The sequence below is a fragment of the Dysidea avara genome, chromosome 1, assembly GCF_963678975.1.
Source record: "Dysidea avara chromosome 1, odDysAvar1.4, whole genome shotgun sequence".
Taxonomy (NCBI): Eukaryota; Metazoa; Porifera; class Demospongiae; order Dictyoceratida; family Dysideidae; genus Dysidea; species Dysidea avara.
The window spans coordinates 58,282,214-58,302,943 of record NC_089272.1 but is presented as its reverse complement, the minus strand read 5'-3'; the positions used below and the strand labels follow the sequence as shown (position 1 = coordinate 58,302,943).

The 20,730-nt window shown below is 36.3% G+C and overlaps 1 protein-coding gene and 1 long non-coding RNA gene across 2 annotated transcripts in view; both read left to right on the top strand.

Moving 5' to 3' along the window:
* The window catches only part of LOC136237829 (receptor-type tyrosine-protein phosphatase H-like), a 161,474-nt gene that overhangs the window by 77,612 nt on the left and 63,132 nt on the right, over positions 1–20,730 (top strand). The window lies entirely within an intron of this gene.
* LOC136251247 (uncharacterized) lies at positions 13,473–14,422 on the top strand. Its single transcript, XR_010698983.1, has 3 exons — positions 13,473–13,827; positions 13,957–14,041; positions 14,242–14,422. It is a non-coding gene; the product is annotated as an uncharacterized lncRNA (long non-coding RNA).

The window sequence follows — 20,730 nt, the reverse complement described above, 5'->3', positions numbered from 1 at the left end:
TATGGCTATAATTACGTTTCTGTATAATATTTTAATGCATAAAACTCTAAAAACTCTAAGATTATACATGCTACTATCAGTCACATTTGCTGAAACCTTAAAAGCCTTTTAAATATCAAACATACCGTATTGATAGCTAATTTTGTGAACTGTCTATAACAGGGAGATTATGGTCCTGAACTATACCTACATCTTGTATCCCCTTAAATATATGTTTGCCTTTAGAGAGACATACACCCAAGATGTGGTGGAGTCTGAGGGCATAACCAACTAGACAATTTGTGTTTCACAATTTGGTTCTATATAGCAAAATGTGTTCCATGTTTGCGAGTATAGCTAAAAAGTTAACAACTTCAAAAAAAGAGTATTTTCCAAAGCTTTACAGCAATAAAAAATTTGCATACAGGTTTTAGAAACAGTACTATCAGTCAGACCTTCATCTAGGAAATGACTAAAGGGGAGTCACAATGAGAGTAATGGGAGACAATAGTATCTAATCCAAAACAGCCAAGCTATAAAAAAACAGTGTGGCCCTCAAAAAGGCTATGGTGAAAAAAGATGTGAAATCCAAGGTGGCAGCCAAGAAATGGCTGTGATGGTAGGTTAATGGTAAAAATTTTAATAACGACAATTCAGGTGAATTTTGTGCTGCTTGGTCTTGGCAAAAAATTCACCTAAATTGCCGTTATTAAAATTTTTACCATTAACCTACCATCACAGCCATTTCTTGGCCGCCACCATGGATTTCACATCTTTTTTCACCATAGCCTTTTTGAGGGCCACACTGTTTTTTTACAGCTTGGCTGTTTTGGATTAGATTTTATTTCTTTTTGTATTTGTATACCACAATAGGCCGGCTTTGGGACTTTTTTAACCTGTATTTTTTTTCTTTACCACAGGAAGAAGAAAAGATGAAGCAGATGTACTTTAAATATTTCTGATTTTATCAGTGAATGTACAAATTATATATATAATACATATATTTATTACAGAACTCTCCATGGTGGTTTCTTTGTAACTGAACACTCTACAAGGTGACTTCGTCTTGCTGCCCTCTCTACAGGGTGAATTGTTAGTAGTTGAACAATCTACAAGGTAACTTCTTCTAGCTGATCTCTCTACAGGGTGATTTGTTTGTAGCTGAACTATCTACAAGGTAACTTCTTCTAGCTGATCTCTCTACAGGATGATTTGTTTGTAGCTGAATTCTGTGCGGGTGATTTGTTTGCAGCTGAGCTGTTTACAGAATGGTTTCTTTGTAGCTGAACTCTCTACAAGGTAACTTCTTCTAACTGATCTTTCTACAGGTCAATTTGTTTGTGGCTGAATTTTCTACAGGGTGATTTCTTTGAAGCTGAACTCTCTACATGGCGGTTTCTTTGTAACTGAACTCTCTACAAGGTAATTTCTTCTAGCTGATCTCTCTACAGGGTGATTTGTTTGTAGCTGAACTCTCTACAGGTGATTTCTTTGCAGCTGAACTCTCTACATGATGGTTTCTTTGTAGCTGAACTCTCCACAAGGTAACTTCTTCTAGTTGATCTCTCTACAGGGTGATTTGTTTGTAGCTTAACTCTCTACAGGTGATTTGTTTGCAGCTGAACTCTCTACATGATGGTTCTTTGTAGCTGAACTCTCTACAAGATAACTTCTTCTAGCTGATCTTTCTAGAGAGACATTTGTTAGTAGCTGAACTCTCTACGAGTGATTTGTTTGCAGCTGAACTCTCTACATGATGGTTCTTTGTAGCTGAACTCTCTACAAGGTAACTTCTTCTAGCTGATCTTTCTACAGGGACATTTGTTAGTAGCTGAACTCTCTACAAGTGATTTGTTTGCAGCTGAACTCTCTACATAATCGTTCTTTGTAGCTGAACTCTCTACAAGGTAACTTCTTCTAGCTGATCTTTCTACAGGGAGATTTGTTTGCAGCTGAACTCTCTGCATGATGGTTTCTTTGTAACTGAACTCTCTACAAGGTGACTTCTTCTAGCTGATCTTTCTAGAGGGTGATTTGTTTGTAGCTGAATTCTCTACAAGGAAACTTCTTCTAGCTGATCTCTCTACAGGGTGATTTGTTTGTAGCTGTTCGCAGCTGAACTCTCTACATGATAGTTTCTTTGTAGCTGAACTCTCTACAAGGTAATTTCTTTTAGCTGATGTCTCTACAAGGTCACTAGTTTGTAGCTGAACTCTCTACATGATGATTTCTTTGTAACTGAACTCTCTACAAGGTGACTCCTTCTAGCTGATCCTTCTACAGGGTGATTTGTTTGTAGCTGAACTATCTACAGGTGATTTGTTTGCAGCTGAACTCTCTACATGATGGTTTCTTTGTAGCTGAACTCTCTACAAGGTAACTTCTTCTAGCTGATCTCTCTACAGGGAGATTTGCTTGTAGCTGAACTCTCTACAGGTGATTTGTTTGCAGCTGAACTCTCTACATGATGGTTTCTTTGTAACTGAACTCTCCACAAGGTAACTTCTTCTAGCTGATCTTTCTACAGGGTGATTTGTTTGTAGCTGAACTCTCTACAAGGAAACTTCTTCTAGCTGATCTCTCTACAGGGAGATTTGTTTGTAGCTGAACTCTCTATAGGTGATTTGTTTGCAGCTGAACTCTGTACATGATGGTTTCTTTGAAGATGAACTCTCCACAAGGTAACTTCTTCTAGCTGATCTCTCTACAGGGAGATTTGTTTGTAGCTGAACTCTCTACAGGTGATTTGTTTGCAGCTGAACTCTCTACATGATGGTTTCTTTGTAACTGAAATCTCTACAAGGTTACTCCTTCTAGCTGATCTTTCAACAGGGTGATTTGTTTGTAACTGAACTCTCTACAAGAAAACTTCTTCTAACTGATGTCTGAACAGGGTGAATTGTTTGTAGCTGAACTCTCTACAGGTGATTTGTTTGCAGCTGAACTCTCTACAATATGGTTTCTTTGTAGCTGAACTCTCCACAAGGTAACTTCTTCTAGCTGATCTTTCTACAGGGTGATTTGTTTGTAGCTGAACTCTCTACATGGAAACTTCTTCTAGCTGATCTCTCTACAGGGAGATTTGTTTGTAGCTGAACTCTCTACAGGTGATTTGTTTGTAGCTGAACTCTCTACATGGTGGTTTCTTTGTAGCTGAACTCTCTACAAGGTAATTTCTTTTAGCTGATGTCTCTACAAGGTCACTAGTTTGTAGCTGAATTCTCTACATGATGGTTTCTTTGTAACTGAACTCTCTACAAGGTGACTCCTTCTAGCTGATCTTTCTACAGGGTGATTTGTTTGTAGCTGAACTCTCTACAAGGAAACTTCTTCTAGCTGATCTCTCTACAGGGAGATTTGCTTGTAGCTGAACTCTCTACATGTGATTTGTTTGCAGCTGAACTCTCTACATGATAGTTTCTCTGTAGATGAACTCTTTATAAGGTAACGTCTTTTAGCTGATGTCTCTACAAGGTCACTAGTTTGTAGCTGAACTTTCTACATGATGGTTTCTTTGCAACTGAACTCTCTGCAAGGTGACTTCTTCTAGCTGATCTCTCTACAGGGAGATTTGTTTGTAGCTGAACTCTCTACAGGTGATTTGTTTGCAGCTAAACTCTCTACATGATGGTTTCTTTGTAGTTGAACTCTGTACAAGGTAACTTCTTTTATTGATCTCTCTACAGGGCGATTTGTTTGTAGTTGAACTCTCTACATGGTAGTTTCTTTGTAGCTGAACTCTACAAGGTGATTTCTTCTAGTTGAACTATCCCTTTCCATAGTTGCATGAACTCCCTATAAGGTAAATTTTTCTAGCTGATCTCTCTACAGGGTGAATTGTTTGTAGCTGATCTCTCTACAGGGTGACTTGTTTCTAGCTGATCTCTATACAGGTTACTTGTTTCTAGCTGATCTCTTGAATTCTCTTCAGGGTGACTGCTCTATTAGGATGACTGCTCTATTAGAGTATCTCGATCTCGCACTTGCTGCGCAAAGTTGGATTTCGTGTTATAACTCCGTGGCTTTAAGTCTGATTCTTCTACACCATTGAAGAGCCTTTCTAAGATGATTACTCCTTCTATACAGCGATTTTCAAAGCATTCCTCCTAGCGGTTTATCTGGTAGGCGTGGCAAGTAGTCGTTTTTTATTAGCTGTGTAATTTCGATTGCGTAATTGTTACACACTGTTGGTTTGTTCGTTGTATCTTCCTGGATTTTAGCTCGATTTCTTTCAAACCACAACAGGTTTGAGGTTCAATAGTTAACCTATTCACCCACCAATTTTCAGCTTCTTCCCATACGCGGTTTACCCTGTAGGCGTGACAACATATTGGTGTTCTTTTTCGTGAATAATCGATCATAACTCTTTTCCTGTTTATCGTATCCTAGCCAAAGTTGGTACCGAGATGCGCCTTTATACCCCCCTTCTGTGTGCCAAATTTCAAGGCAATCGGATATGGTGTTCGCGTTTTATAGCAGTTTTTGTAAGTGTGCGAAAAGAGGAAGAAAAATAAGAAGAAGAATAAGAAGGAAAAAAAAACGAAGAAACTAAGCCAATTAGTGAAGTCGCATATCTCGGGAACGCTTGAAGCGATTTCGCTCTAATTTGGAATGTGGAGTGCTGAAGGTGGAGGGAGTGTCCACAGCAAAAATCGTCTTGTTTCATCAAGGCAGCACAGAGCTACGGAGGTGCAAAAAGTGCGTTTTCTTTCTTCCTGTCATATACTCACGGGTGTTACGCGCCAGCTTCTTGGGCCGCACGACACACTACCGTGTGTCTTTATAAAGATCTTTGTGTCCATAGCTAGTTTACACACATGGCATCTAAAGTGGCATGCCATGCACCCAGGATATTTTAGATTCCCACAAGTGCATTCTCAAGTACAATCTCTAAAGAAAGACATACAGTATCTGAGAATGACGAGAAGTAATTTCATGCTTGGATTCTCAGGTACAGTTCTGGATTGTTGCACTAGGAAAATACACACGTCACGTATTTCATATACAGTTGTTGTTGACGTATTCACTGAGATTTTTATTTATAGATTAAGAAGTTCATTTGTCAAAGGGGAGTATAAAAGCACTGTCAAAGGGGGGTATAAAAGCACCCCCCAATGAACTATTACAGAACCCCCATTGTGGTCAAAAGAGCAACATACGTATACTTTTATTTAACTACCACAAGAGAGGAGGGTACATGCCCCACCCCTGGATACTTCTCTCCACTTTTTGGTTGTGTATGCAACTTGCAGTGGTCATGGTGAGCTAAAAAATATACAAAAATTGAGTGGCAAGCAAGAATGTAGATGAAGAGTGTAATTGCGTGGGAGGTTGGATTTATATGAATTTGCTGCTGGTAAAAATTGCCATAACTTTGAAATGGAATATGCTATGAGCTTGCAACAAGTATCAACTTGTTTCTTGGATAAAGATCGTCAATGTGGCACCTAGTTGGAACAAATAGAGTGTTGTATGGGTGATACAGTATATAGACAAAAGTCACTATATTTGAGCATAAAAATGAACTGTAGAGGACACCAAAGGTCAAATCTGCGATGGCTCCACATCTCAAAATACACTTTATGGTAGGTAGGTACTATGTACAAACTTTCATACTTTCTGTACAAAGTGCACAATTTGCTCACATTTGCTAGCTAAGCCGCTCTACTACTGGGGGTACATGTCCCCCAGACCATCCTACATTTATAAATGCTCATGCAACAAAAAATTGGAAACCTGTCACCAAAATTACTGGAGCCACCCTTGCTGTAGTTGCATGGTTTCAACTTAATAACAGTGATAACAAATCCATCAATGGTTTAGTGTAAATTTTTTATATATGTGACTGAATTTGACAAAACAAGACTTCCACACACATCCAATTTTCTGGCTTTAACTGACTGCAACTCGAATACTCAGTAAGCTATTGACCTAAACTTTTCACACAATTATTCTATAGCATTGTAAAATACCAAGTCAAAATTTGAAATTAATGGCATACTTCTACATTCAGGTATGGTGCTTCAAAGTCATGAAAGTGGGTGTGTGTAGAAGCCTTGTTTTGCCAAATTCGGTCACATATATTGTAGTTACTGAAAGTTTACAAGACTGCAACTTTGCCAGATTAGCATGTCACCTACAATTAGCTATAGCTAAATGTAGGACTTGTATATTATTTAATACTGGCTACATGGGAAATTTGTAAACATTATGACTACTGTAACTGTGAATAAAATTTTCCAAACTAAAATTCACCACAAACTTTTGTGGTTTTTATTATTATTATTTATTATTAGCACTTTCCAGTGACCAGCACTGAAGGTCTGTCAGTTTGCCATACAGTGTATCAGCCTTATTTCAAAAAACTCCTATGTGATGATTGCTTCTAATTACTATCACATACTAAATTTTTGTGGCTTCATCAGTACAATGTGACATAGCAGGTAGCACAGGGATTTGGTTGGAAAATGATCACCATACCACACATTCAACTCCTCTAGCTGTCATGTCTAATTTTTCTATGCATGAAAATAAAAAGTAGGAGGTTATGGTGTATGACTCTGTGAAGTGCAAGAACTGTAATATGTATGTCAAAGAAGCACTTTAATATCATAAAGTATGGTAGTAATGTATGTTAGGTTTTTACGTTCTCACAGAAACAGAAACCAGCCTACACAGCACCTTGCTTGGTAGTATCAGTTAGGCATAACCCTGAAAGTGCTTTCAGACAGCCTATATTGATTGCGATAAAAATTTTAGAATTGATAATTCCATGGAATTTTCTACTGTCTGTCTGTCTGACTGACTGACCGACAGACGGATGGACGGACGGATGGAAGAATGGCAGCCAAAGTTCAATTCACATGATCTACACATGCAGGCACTCAAAATGCTATGAAATTTGAACAGAGATGCAAACGCCAGTGACAGTGGAGGTATCAAGAGAAATAGGGCAAATAGTGTACATTACCCAATGGTCCTTTAATAGTCACACCCCAGAACTGCAGCATTAATCATCGTGCCTTAGTCTTGTTCTCAGTATATTACCTATTTCTCTGCCAAACATCATGCAGCCATCCACACACCATGTCACAATTCATGTCAACACTAACAATCTTATAAGTTTGCACCTGTAAAAGGCCTGTTGTAGGTGCATGCCTGATTCCTTATTGCTCTAAAATGGAGATGGCTAGGAATCATCATATTTTCCATAATCACCCTACTGGTTTCTCATTTTGTAACACTATATAACGGGGCTAAAATGACACGCTGAACATAGCTAAAATGAAGCATAATGGGAACTTAGTACTTTTCAGTAATAATTGATAGTAGTAGGGGCATACATTTAGGCAATTCTAGTGCCATTCTTTCTTTTGATGAGGTATGGCTGCAGTCACCTTTCGCTACTTTTTTCCCTATGATCCCTAATCCAACTTAAAATTGTACTTGTACTTGTAATCTAGAAAAGAATATCATTCCATACATTATTTTTGCAGGAACTTCTATTGAAGCCATTTCTTGGCTGCCACCTTTAGGTTTTTACCCAGACTTTAATTGAGGCTGCAACCTTTTTATAATTTTGCATGGATAGTATATTATTAATATGTACCTTTGTATATGCATGTAATTTATGCACATATGGGTATTAGTCTACTATATATTACTCACTTTCAGTGATAGCAAATGACGTGATCCCACACAATGACAACGATGATGATGATCAGTGTTTTGGTATGGTGATAGGCTTCACAGTGACCATAGTTGTCCTAGCGGTAATCATAATTGGTATCACTGCTGTGATGATGTGGTGTTTATATAAGCACAAAAGAGGTATAGCTGTCTTCCAGTATCTGTGTGTAACTTTGCATTACCGTAGACTCTGGTTATTAGGTGCATGCACTTATAATTTTCGGAGGAATAATTTGTGAAATTTACTATGCTTGTTAAGCGCATGCGCTTATAAATTATGGTAAGAAATATCTGCTAGGAGGGAATTAGTTGTGCCCACTACAGTTTTCAAGCAATTTGAACACCAGTTAATAGTTTGCTTCAGTCGTGGAAATGGACATCCTTAGAAGTCAGGTAGCAGCTACAGCTACCGTTATCACAGACGGCAGTATCTGCTAGACATGGGCCTGGCGAGGCATCGAGTGTGCTGTGGCATGTCTGATTCATTCTGATAACAATTCTATGTAGTACAAGGTGGCAGAGACGATTTCAACCATATGAGCTTAACAAACAGGTGTCTATATAGCACAAGTCTACTATGCGCTTAACAGGCAATATGCACTTAATAACCATGTGCGTCTAATAACCGGAGTCTACAGTATAGCAGTACAATTTTGTTTTAGAAGAAACTGTAATTCCAAAGACTCATCAGCTCACTACAGACACAATCAAGATGCAGTCATCACCAGCATATGCTCCAGTGATTCAGGACAACATAAAGCCATCCACTGTACCACAGTATGAGACTATCCAACACTGCAATGATGTCAGAATGGACACTAATCCTGCTTATTTGACTCACAAAAACACCTGAACATTACAGTGACATGACGTACTGTAAACACAAACAATTTGTATGTGTAGTGGATGTTATATTCCCTGTATAGTATAGGTATTTGCTAGTAAAGCCATTAAACAAAACTTCAAATTTTAAAAATTTTATAATGTATTGCAAAATTCACCAACTCAGTCAACCTCTGTTTATGACCAATCCATATTAATAACCACTTCGTAGTAAGAGAAATACCATTTAAATATCCATGTACATTGTGCATCTCACTCCAACAAAGCAAATCTTGAATGGTTTTGGGTTTTGCAGCAGCGCTAGTGGTTATTGTCTCTCTAACAAGTGACTGTGCTTTAAACAAGATCTGTAAATAGTGTTATAGACAGGAGCTGATATGATCATATGCCTATGTTGATTGCTACTTCTTTGGGGGTTGAATGAAGGAACTATCCTGGCAGCAGGCCATTTGCAGATTACTCAAAGCTAATGTATAATTTACACATATAGCAGGTATCATAATTATGATAGCTGTATGGTCACACTCTAGGACCTATGGAATCCTTCTCCGACCATATATACGTACTTAATTAATTAGTTGTCTGAAAATTAAATTTGCAATTGCTCAAAGACTAGCTTGTTTCCTGTTGATCTGCAAAAGTTTCCTACAGATATGTCTATAACCCTATGGCATAATCCAGAGATGGTTCACACCATGATATCTAGACAACTGTAGAGACCTGTGGAATATGCTTTTAAGTCTCTTTCTAGCAATTCTTTTTCTATTCTTGAAATTATTCCTTAACTTTTCCTTGAAATATATACACTGTTTCTTATGCAATTGTAGAGGCAATTACTAGCAAGCATAAATTGTAGTTTAGGAGATCAAGATACTCTAATAGAGCAGTCACTTTACAGTTGGGTGACTGCTTTATTAGAGTAGGTAACTGCTTTATTAGGGTAGGTAAGAGTGAATTAATATTAGAAGAGAGAGTATCCAACTGCCATATACTGCATCAAAAATGAGCAGGTCAAGTAGTGAAACCATCCTGTAGTGCTGTCAAAGTGAGTATTAAATGAAATAATAAACAACCGCTAGCTCAGACTGTTTGAAGTGACCAGACTTAATCACATCTGGGCACTGTGAGCTAGCAGGTGTTTATTACTTTATTTAACACTTACTTTTACAGTGTTACAGGATGGCTTCTCTACTTGATGTGCTCATTTTTGATGCAGTATGTAGCAGTTGGATACTCACTCTTGAATGCTCTATTAGAGTATCTTTATTAGTCACCATCCCACTGGTGACACAACTGAAAGCCTGTGTAGCAGAGTGTCAGGAGTCAGAAAGATGTTAGTAAAACTCTGTTGAATGGAGAGAAAAAAAATCCCTAACTAGGTGTTGACTTGATCCACAGACAGCCTACAGTCTAGGCAAGTGATTGAGGAACCACACAGCCTGGGATCCAGGATTTCATCCAGTACTTTCTCATGCATAGTTAGGGTTATTTTTATTAGTCACTATATTTTGCTAATTTCAGTTTTATAGCAGTGCTTATGCTAGCGGTGCTTGAGAGACGTTTCCAAGAGAATCTTGTATTATTTTGCAAATAGAATTTATGATTTTTTTCTGAAAACCATTTTATTATTCCGAATTCTTTTTGCCACCTATTACTCCCAAAATTCTGGCATATTCTGTGGATCCCTCTAGATTAGTGCTGTAAATCGGTAAATTTGCATTTATGTATACATTATTGTGCACTCACCACATTACAGTAGTTGTGAGAATTCATAATGTATAAAACTTACCTGAGTGACAGGTGGAGAAACTCTAGATCACAGTATTACCCTACATCCTTAATGTCTTAAATAAAATGGCTTATCTGTTGTTTAAAAAATTAAATGCATAACTGTCGTGTTTTATGTATAACATTTAAGGGATGGAGAACGGAGGGGGCAAAGTAGTGCAGGAAGTTTTTCACTTAGAAATTTAAATAAGTTTTAATAACCTAGCCAGAATCCAGAACAGAATGGAATGACCAAATTATTGTGTTTACCGCTGAGTTTTGTCAGTCATTACTTATTGTACTTTACTAGTGTATCAAGAAATGTTATGGGCCTATAAGATTGAATTACTCTAATAGAGCAGTCAGCAATGGTAATACAGTGGAACCTGTGCTACGGTCACCTGGATTAAGCGGTCACCTCTGCATAACGGCCATGGGCAGGAGGTCCCAAATATTTTCCCATGCAAATGTATGTGTTCTATACCATATGCGTATTTTGTACCATACGCGTATGGTACATACCATATGCGTATACGCGTACGGTACAACCATACGCGTATGGTACGGGAAATCGTACCATCTGAGTATAGCTAACCTGGTATGCGTATAATATCAAGCAGAAGATTTTTGCACTGCCGTACCTATTGACTACGCCTGATGGCACTCTGCTTTCATTTCTGTTCTGGGAAGAGGGAGGGGAGAGGAGCTAGTCTTTCTGTTCAGTGAAGATCGAGATACTCTAATAGGGCAATCATATATATTATTAATACACTGTTAAAATGAAGAGCAACCACAACTCTCAAGGAGTTCCCAGTGTAGGGAGGATTTAACACCCCTGGAGAGTAACCATTACTCTAAAGGAGTAACTGGGGAGTAACACATGCTCTGAAGGTGGTGTCGCTTACTCTTCAGAGTTACTGTAATGGTTATTCTCTTCAGAGTGTTGGTTACTCTCCATGCATGGGGTGTTAAATCCTCCCTACACTGGGAACTCTCAGAGTGGTGGTTACTCTTTATTTTTAACAGTGTATTATTATATAATTGCAAGACCTCGCACAGCGAGTACAAATGCAATATACAAATCAAAATATATAGCTACAGCTAACTAATAACAATTTTACAGTTCATTTATAAGAAGGTTGTTAAACACGGTGATAGATGAAGCTTCAAAAGTCTCGCAAGTTGTTCCATATAGCAGTGGAAGGAAAGAAGCTGAATTTATATGTGTCAATTCTAGTGAATGGCAGGGTAAGTTGATCTGATTATAGCTATTCTATTCTCTAAAGCTAAGATCAATTTAGCTTTACTGTGATTAAGATATAATTTACTTTACTGCATGATGCAAACCTATTTAAAATAAAGCATTCCTTAAAATAAAAGAATAACATGATATCTCGCATGACTATGTGTTTGGGTTTAAAATAAAGCATTCCTTAAAATAAAAGAATAACATGATATCTCGCATGACTATATATATAAGTGATGAAACTGACATCTTGATTTAGAACAATATAATTATGATAAAAACAATCGTGAATTCATCACACTGTTGGCAGATCCAGTCTTGAATTGTGTTAAGTCCTGCTGATCTGGTAGGATCTGATGAAATTCTACATTGTCAAAACTAATAAAGGTCAATCATCTGGGTTGGAAGCTTTACGAAAAACATGATAACACCTAGCTGCATATAAGTCTGAAAAATATAAATCAAAGGAAGGGGATTAAATATAATGTCTTGATTTATACGTAGTCATTGGTGTATATCTAGCTATAACAATGTATCTCGTTGTCTGTTTAACATTTCATTTCATCAAAGCATCTGACAGTTCCACAAAATACATGCAATAGAGCCATAACTCATATAATTATGATGGTTTATGTAAGCACCTGTGGATTATTTTCTTGATTTCTTCTGACTTTTGTACATATTGATTTATTGCCTCGTCCTGCTGTCTACTGCCTTATTTGTCATGGATTTCCATCTTGCATTTTTATAATAAATGACTTCATTTATCCACAGTGTAATTGATTTGAAAGTACACAAGCTGGTATACTGTATACGTTCTTTAGAATAGTTGAGTTAAAATGACCAGATTTGTGAAAAGGTATCTTTTCCACACATTTTACATACCAGCAAACAAAATGGCGTAACACTTGACTCCTTACACTGATAAACTTGCTCTTAGTATCAAAATGCAGATAGATACTAGTAGCTACTGTACACTCATGGATAATTGCATGCAGGCAATTATAAGGTATATGTTCAAAAACTTACAAAACCCTGAAGTTCAAAATATACATGCGTCAAATTTTGTCTGTGAAAAAGGTACCTTTTTGCAAATCCGGTCACAAATTATCTAGCTGTTGCATAGCAACTGCACACACTGACAACGTATGGTAAATTTTAATTTTTGTTTCTTCTTCCACACAGTACATTGTGGCTGCAATTGCTACACATGTATTGCTTCTTATTGGATTCATGATCCATTTTTGATACAATGAAAATTCAAAAACTAGGCCATTATTACAAATGCTACTCCTCCTTCATATCTATAATAGAGTTAATGATGTAATGTAATGATGTGACATGATGTAATATAATGTAATTTATGCATACCTGTAACATTAATATTGTGTACTGTAGTTGTAAGAGTTAGTTGTTATTGTGTACTTTCAGTTATTGATTAATAATATTATATACAGACTCTGTCAGTAGTCTGTTTTGCTTATAAATGGTCTGCCTACACTTCCCTATACAATTAGAACTATACTCACACATAATATTTATGTGTTTACAAATACTCCTGAAAATAGTCAAAGATTAGTACAATAATTAAAAGCTATATAGAGCGATATTACCCAAAACTCTATACTAAGGGTTTCTCTATACTTGTATATATGAACTTTGTAAAAATGTGTTTGGGTTTAAAGGTGCCCAATTATCCCTTCAACATAAAACAAGAGCAGTATGCTCCTTGTCTTACTCAGAAACTGAAATTTGAAGTTTGATCTTCTAAAGCATTATTTATAGGACAAAAGACATTGATTTCTTTTAGGCTGTAGAATTGTGTCAGCATATTAATATTCACAATTTTTCGATGAATATAACTGGAATGCATAGTGATATAAACACTAAGCCAGTAGAGGTAGCATTGTAGCTAAATATAAACACAAGATTTTGATATAATTATCCATATACTACATTCTGATTGGTTACAACATAGCAACCATATTAAATAATTTGCATCCATTGGCAAATGGAGCCAATTTTTTCAGGCATATATATATTATTTCATTAAATATTTTATTCTATTGTTGCTACATATAATCTATTGTTTACCTTTAATTTGTTAGTACACTATAGCTTCCACTTAAAAATGGATATTTATGCCTGGTGGCACTAAAGGTGTGTCACAGTTGAGCAGACAATTTTAATCAGATGAGCTCGAGAAGTACAATGTATAATGATTGCTCAAACAGAGGAAGACCTGGAGAATGCTGATACAATAACATTGAGGGAGGTAGCAAAGAGATATAACTGTAGAGAAAGTAATGTTTTTAGTTTGCAAATTAATGTAAATCTGCATGGCTGTAGCTTATAGAAATATTAGACATGCTATACTCTAAGACTGATGTGCATAGTAATTAATTGTGCAATAATTTTTTTTAAAACTGTAGTTCGCTGAATCTTTGCTATTGAATGAGGCATGTGCATTGCCTGCTGAGATGAAGTAGGAAAACATAACATGACAGAGATTTTATGGTGAGTTTATGAGTTCTAATGTATAGTTCAGTAATGAATGTACATTAAGTAGCATTGTTTTATTATTGTTAAGTGCGTTGTATAGCTACTCGCTACTTACTGTCATGCTTGTGGATGGGAAGACAATGTGTTTAGCTACATGTGTTTAGCTACTCTTATCTGAATGTACTCTTTAAAGTTAACTACATCCTGTGCTGTAGGTCCAGTGTGATGAATATACTATTTACAGTATGTATAAACAAGAAAAGTACGTAAACAAGAAATTGGATCCTCAAAAGAAGAAGAGTGTACATAGTATATAAAAATGCAAATACAGTGAGGAGCCATGTTGCACAACTGATGACACTTACGAAGTTCATTTTTCCAGTTATTAGCTTTGCACAAGCAGTATAATTATGTATAGAACTTACTAGCTACCATGCATGTTATAATTGCTCTCCTTGCTTATTTACCCAATTCTGTTGTAAATTGTCAGTTATCCACACTTATAATTGAGTATATTATAAGACCATCTGCATGCTTCTGATAGCTACTGTATAAAGTAACATACATGCACAGTACCATTTATGTAAAGTTCTGCAGACAAAGTGAGATCATGTACATAAGATTTAGGTACATTAGTATAGGACTATAGTGGGTATTGCATGGGCATGGCAAGGATTAAATGCATGTGTGCGCTGATGAATAAATTTATAGTTACAGCTCAGTAGTAAGCAGATTATTGTGTTGTGTTCTAAGTTTGCTCAGCTAGAAATGCTTGTAAAGACAGCCCATTGTAGCTAGGTGATGGCAAGGCTAGAAGATGGCAAGGCTAGAAGATACTGAGAAAAGGCATAATACGCATATGGTACGTACCATACGCGTATGTCTATACCGTACGCGTATGGTACGGAAAATCGTACCGTACGCGTACGGTACAAAATACGCATATGGTATAGAACATATGCATTGTTGTCTGCATTAAGCGGTCACCTGTCTAACGCGTATAACGGCCAACCAAAAATTCACCTATGAATCACTGTATACATAACTTTCTCCTTCATATAGCGGTCGCTACCTTTTATGGTGGCTTGTTAAGCCAACTGTCTGGCACTACGGCACCGTTTCAATTAATGCACAATTATCACACTTCCTGCCTTTCAATGAATACTATATAATCTACCAGGCTTCATTGCTTAAACGTATTCAATAGCTATAACCAACATTCATAACAAGCTCACCTTGTCCTTTCTGTACTAAAGTATTACTGCATTGCGGTTGGCGCGAGCCTCTTAATAATAATCACTCATTTATAACGGCCATAGCCACTAAAATGCTGCTGACCACCTTATACAGGTTTTCTCTATAACAGCCACCTGTATATAAAGGCCAGATATATCTGGTCCCAAAGTGACCATTATAGACAGGTTCCACTGTAGTTTCTAATTAAGCAGTCACTGACAGCTATTCATTTAACAATATTTTCTTCTCTTTATTGCTAGATTTTCTTCCTGTAGTTACAGGTTTTTGCAATTGAATTCGTCGCCTTTGCGATTGAATTCGTCCCGTTTGCAATTGAATTCGTCGGTATTGCAATTGAATTCGTCCCGTTTGCAATTGAATTCGTCGGTTTTGCAATTGAATTCGTCGGTTTTGCAGTTGAATTAGTCGGTTTTGCAATAGAATTCGTCGCGTTTGCATTACAATTCGTCATAAACAAAACGGCTCCAAGAAACCAACCCGTTCATTAAGAGATGAACTATTTATGCCTTGGAGAGTTACACTTGAGACACTAGAAAGTAATTGAAGCTGGTAGTACGCGCAGTTGATAGCTGTCTGACAAGTTAATTAACTTGCTCGCGAGTGACCACACCCATCGCGAATGGCGTAGTAGAGTTTGGAATGTTGCTGGATAGGCTGTAGAGGAAGAATTATTGCCTTATAAAGAGTTGTTTACTACTGTTGTACTTGAACAAGTTCTTGTAGCAGCTGCTACATCATGTTTTCGTGTTTCCTCCAGCTGCCATTCTTGTTACGGACGAATTTAACTGCAAAAGCGACGAATTCAATTGCAAAAGCGACGAATTCAATTGCAAACGGGACGAATTCAATTGCAAAACCGACGAATTCAATTGCAAACGGGACGAATTCAATTGCAAAAGCGACGAACTCAATTGCAAACGGGACGAATTCAATTGCAAAGTCGCCGAATTCAATTGCAAAAACCTGTAAAACTGATAATCATAAAATCAAAATCTATCAATTCATTGTCCTTGAGGCCTGTCTATCTTATTAGAGTGCATCAGTGTTTCTTAATTCTTTAGAATATCTCAATCTTATTTATGTAAGTGTAAATAATTATAAAAATACCCAATTTAGTATAATTAATGCTTGATGCTTTTGCTAACCTACTACACTTGCGTGTGATGTCACAATTGCAGAAGCTTTGTGTGGAATATTTATTCAAAGACATGACTGAAAATCAGTACGATAAAGAAAAGAAGAACAAGTAAAATGAAGATTACAATGGAGGTAGGATTACAACTATCTAACATCTATATAGTAGAGAGTGTACCACTTTTATATCGCATATGAATAAAATGTTTTGGTATCTTAACTCAACCACATTTAAAGAAATTTTCAAGTGTATCTTAATTGCAACATGAAACATAATTATTAGTTGGTAGAACTGTATTTTTAACTCCAAAAAGAAGGTGCAACACTCCAATCTATTGTGTTGTGGCTCACATTGTGCCTTAAGATGCCTCAAAATGCCATGTTAAGGATGTAGATTGTCAAAAGGGAATTTCTTTTTACCAGTATGTCATTATTATTATACTAAGCCTGTAAAGTTTTCATTCTATGATACAAAAGTAAATAAAACTTACAGATCAAATTTATTCTCATAGAAAGTGTCAAACTTTGTTTTGAAAACACCTAAATTTGGTGCTGTCACAACTTCAGGCAGATGGTTCCAACTGTTAATTACTCTTTGACTGAAAGAGTTTGCCCTGATACCTTTAAATATTTGCTGCTGTTTATGTAGTTTGAATGGGTGACCCCTACAGTAGTATTCACTAGAGAGTTGATCCAAACTGAAAATGCTGTACAAGAGCCTATAAGCAGTAATCATGTCTCCACATAGTTGTCTATATTTCAGAGATGGCATCCAGAGTACATCATATGATAGATGTCTGATAGATTGCACTATATTATAGTCTTGTGGCTGCTCTTTGGGAATTTTCTATAGTATGTTCACGTTGAGCTGAATCCTGAAAAACAGTTAAAAATTAAAAGTGGATTTTTTTTCTCAACAGAGTTAACATTTCACTGATTTCAGCCAACCAGATGATTATTGGTAACAGCAAAGGTGTCAACAACAGACACGTACGGTTTGGCTCCATTACAAGTTCGGGAAAGGGCTGTAATGGACACTGTACTTATATGGCTTCCCTATAGGAAATGTACGTATTGTGAAAATTTTGATTGGCCGTAAATATTATGTCAAACATTTGAACAAAAAGATTTTAGCGGGTCAAGCAGTACTACAAATGAGCTAAATTTCAAGATCGTGTGTAATTGCATCCATGAGTTATTAAATGTTTTGAGGATTCGGCTCAACGTGAACATGCTATAGTTTGATCTACAGTGCAAAAACAGTCCCAAATTGCATTTCCATATTCTAATCCTGGGCATACCAATGTTTTGTAAAGGTTTAGAAGTGTTTCAACAGACAAGTTTGTGAAAGTCTTTCCAATGATTCCTATTATAATATGGACTAGTAGCTACTATAGGAATCATTAGAAAGACTATATAAATGAGCATGATTTGTATTGACTACAACAGTATGTAGAAACTGTTTTATGGAGTAGTGGCCATATAGTGTCATACATGCACTGTTGTTACTAACATCACACTAACTGGATGATTTCAAGGTGCGTAAATTGATAAGGGGAGTGACTACACTTCAGACTTATGGCTTCAAACATTATATCTTTTCCCCACACAAACAGAAAACAACATGTTTATCAGCTATGGTACTACAAGCACATGCACTTACAGAAAACGCTCGGGATAGTTATAAGTGCTGAACATGTCAACATGAAGAGCTAAAGTTCTGTGTTCACATTAGTCAAGTCATGAAATGATGCACCTGCAACTGATGACATACAGTATATACGTACAATCATTTGATATTAACTACAGCCCAGTGGCTATATTACACATAGTTGTTGGTGTGTATCCATGTATGTGTTTTTACTACCAGCTAGACTAAGTGTATAGCTACTGCAAACTAGTCTTGTGGTTACCTTATACACATAAATCAATATTGTAGGCATATAATATTATTAACAAGTATAGCAGACTATTGTGTAGACTTAATGGTAATATCAGTCCTGCATGCAAAAATAGGACATGTGGGCAGATACTTCAAAATATGTTTACTTTAATGATCCATAACTTTGTATATCATGAAGCTATGCCATGTATTTTATTACTATTAAAGATTTAGTTAGCTTTAATGTAGAATACAAGATACAGAATGTAAAAATATTTAATTCTAGTACTACCTTTTATGTGATCAGATGGGATGAAGTTTGTGCCCACATACCCTATTTTGCAGGCGCCCATAAAGTCAAATTATTCACCATAAGTAGATAATGATAACTTTAATGTTAATGTACTTGGGTAACAGTAAACACCTTCTTTAAACTTGATGAATACTAATCATACCAACATACCAATTATCTACTGTAAAATAATTTTTGTGCACGTGATGGCTGCTTGTTGGGGCATTCAAAAACAACTAATGGCACAGTTTTCAGTTTCTGTTTGTTGTATGTACCTATAGTGTATACACAATGTAAATGTTATAAGGATCGAGGGTGGAAGGATATTTCAAGTTTGCACAATGCCACCTAACTACCTGATTAGAACATGATACTTTGAACCTACACAAGCTAAAGTGCATATGGAAATAACTCATAGTGACTAGCTAACAGTTATTAGAAGTCCCTGACTAATTTTCACAGACCAACAACTTGTGATAATGTGCCAACAGAATCCATAGCACATGGTTAAATAAGTGTTCACTAACTCCAGCAACATGGTTTCATTTAAGTTTATTGTATTATTATTGCGAAGATCACAACACTTACACAATTAGGAATCACCTCAGTACAGTAACAAGTCTTATAGATGATTATGACCAGAACCATACACGTTACATTGTATAATGGCTCAAAGAGGATATAGAATATCTTCCAACATGCAAATTATGAAAGCGCAAACACATGACTTGTATTGGCTATTATATGAGTGCATCTGGTGCTAAATATAATTCACTGTAAATGTAGTAGACATGTACAGTATAGATCAGTAATGTGTTGGCATAGTTATATACTACTGTAACATTATGTATATTAACTGATTAGAAACCATCCTGTCTAATGGCCATGACATTCAATGAATACTATTATACTACATGTACACTTGTATCTACTACACATGATATACATACATAGATATCTAACCAAACTGAGTTGTAACAAGGTAAAACCTGTAGGTACAGAACATGACTAGATAGTTCTACAACACAAAGTAATGTATACAAAATCTGCACACTATGTAGTACATACGTAAACATTATAATATTGGGAAATGAAAATGGAAACTGGAAACGGAAAATGTAAATGTTCAAATCATCATAAACATGAGTAAAACTTTCTCTTAGTGGCCACCTCTTAAAGATCACCTTGCAACAAAGACCACCTCTGCACAGACTACATTGCAATTAAGTCACAAGTATAGCTAAGACCTCATTATAAGCTTTTTACAAAGCCACTTCTTTACAAAGATGACTTCTTTACAAGACCACCTCTTTACACACAGACTGCTTCTTTACAAGGACCACCTCTTTACAAAGATGACTTCTTTACAGGACCACCTTTTACAAGATCACCTCTTTACACACAGACTGCTTCATTACAAGGACCACCTCTTTACAAAGATCTATCTTTAAATTGTAGTAATAGCTCAGTTCCAAACATTATCAAAAGTGCTAGGTCAACTAATGTATGTCACTTCGCTTGCATGGGAAAACCTCCTTTAATCATAATTTTGTATGACACATATTGATGCAAATTAATTTATTTAGTCTGATGAAGCATGGACCAAAATATGAGAGATGACATTGACCTTTCTATGACTCATAAAACAACAACTCAATTTCAGAGTAGAAAGTCTTTGCTATCAATTTGCAGAACGACCGCACGTGTAGAGAACAGACGTACTTTATGTGTTTAAACTATATAGTTACATACTGTAGTAGCATTATAAATATCAACAGCTAAAACTTGCACTGTGTATAATAAATTAAAGTAAGATTTTAAAAATTGGAAGACTGATATATCTACAGCAGTGACTATAAACAATGGCAATAGCTGACAGAAAAGGAAATTTCTCTGCATACTATTGCATTCACCAGACAAGCTGAAGCTTTATCATCCCAATGGTTTTCCTTCTAATTACCATGCACAGACATCTATAACAGTTTCACTACACCATGTCATGTATCCAACTCAGACAAATTAAAAGAATTCATTTTCAACTATGGTTACACTCAATGTTGATACATATTCTATGGTAATTGTATACATACACAGTACAATTGTCATTGCAGTCTTTATATAATCCATTTAGCAATACAA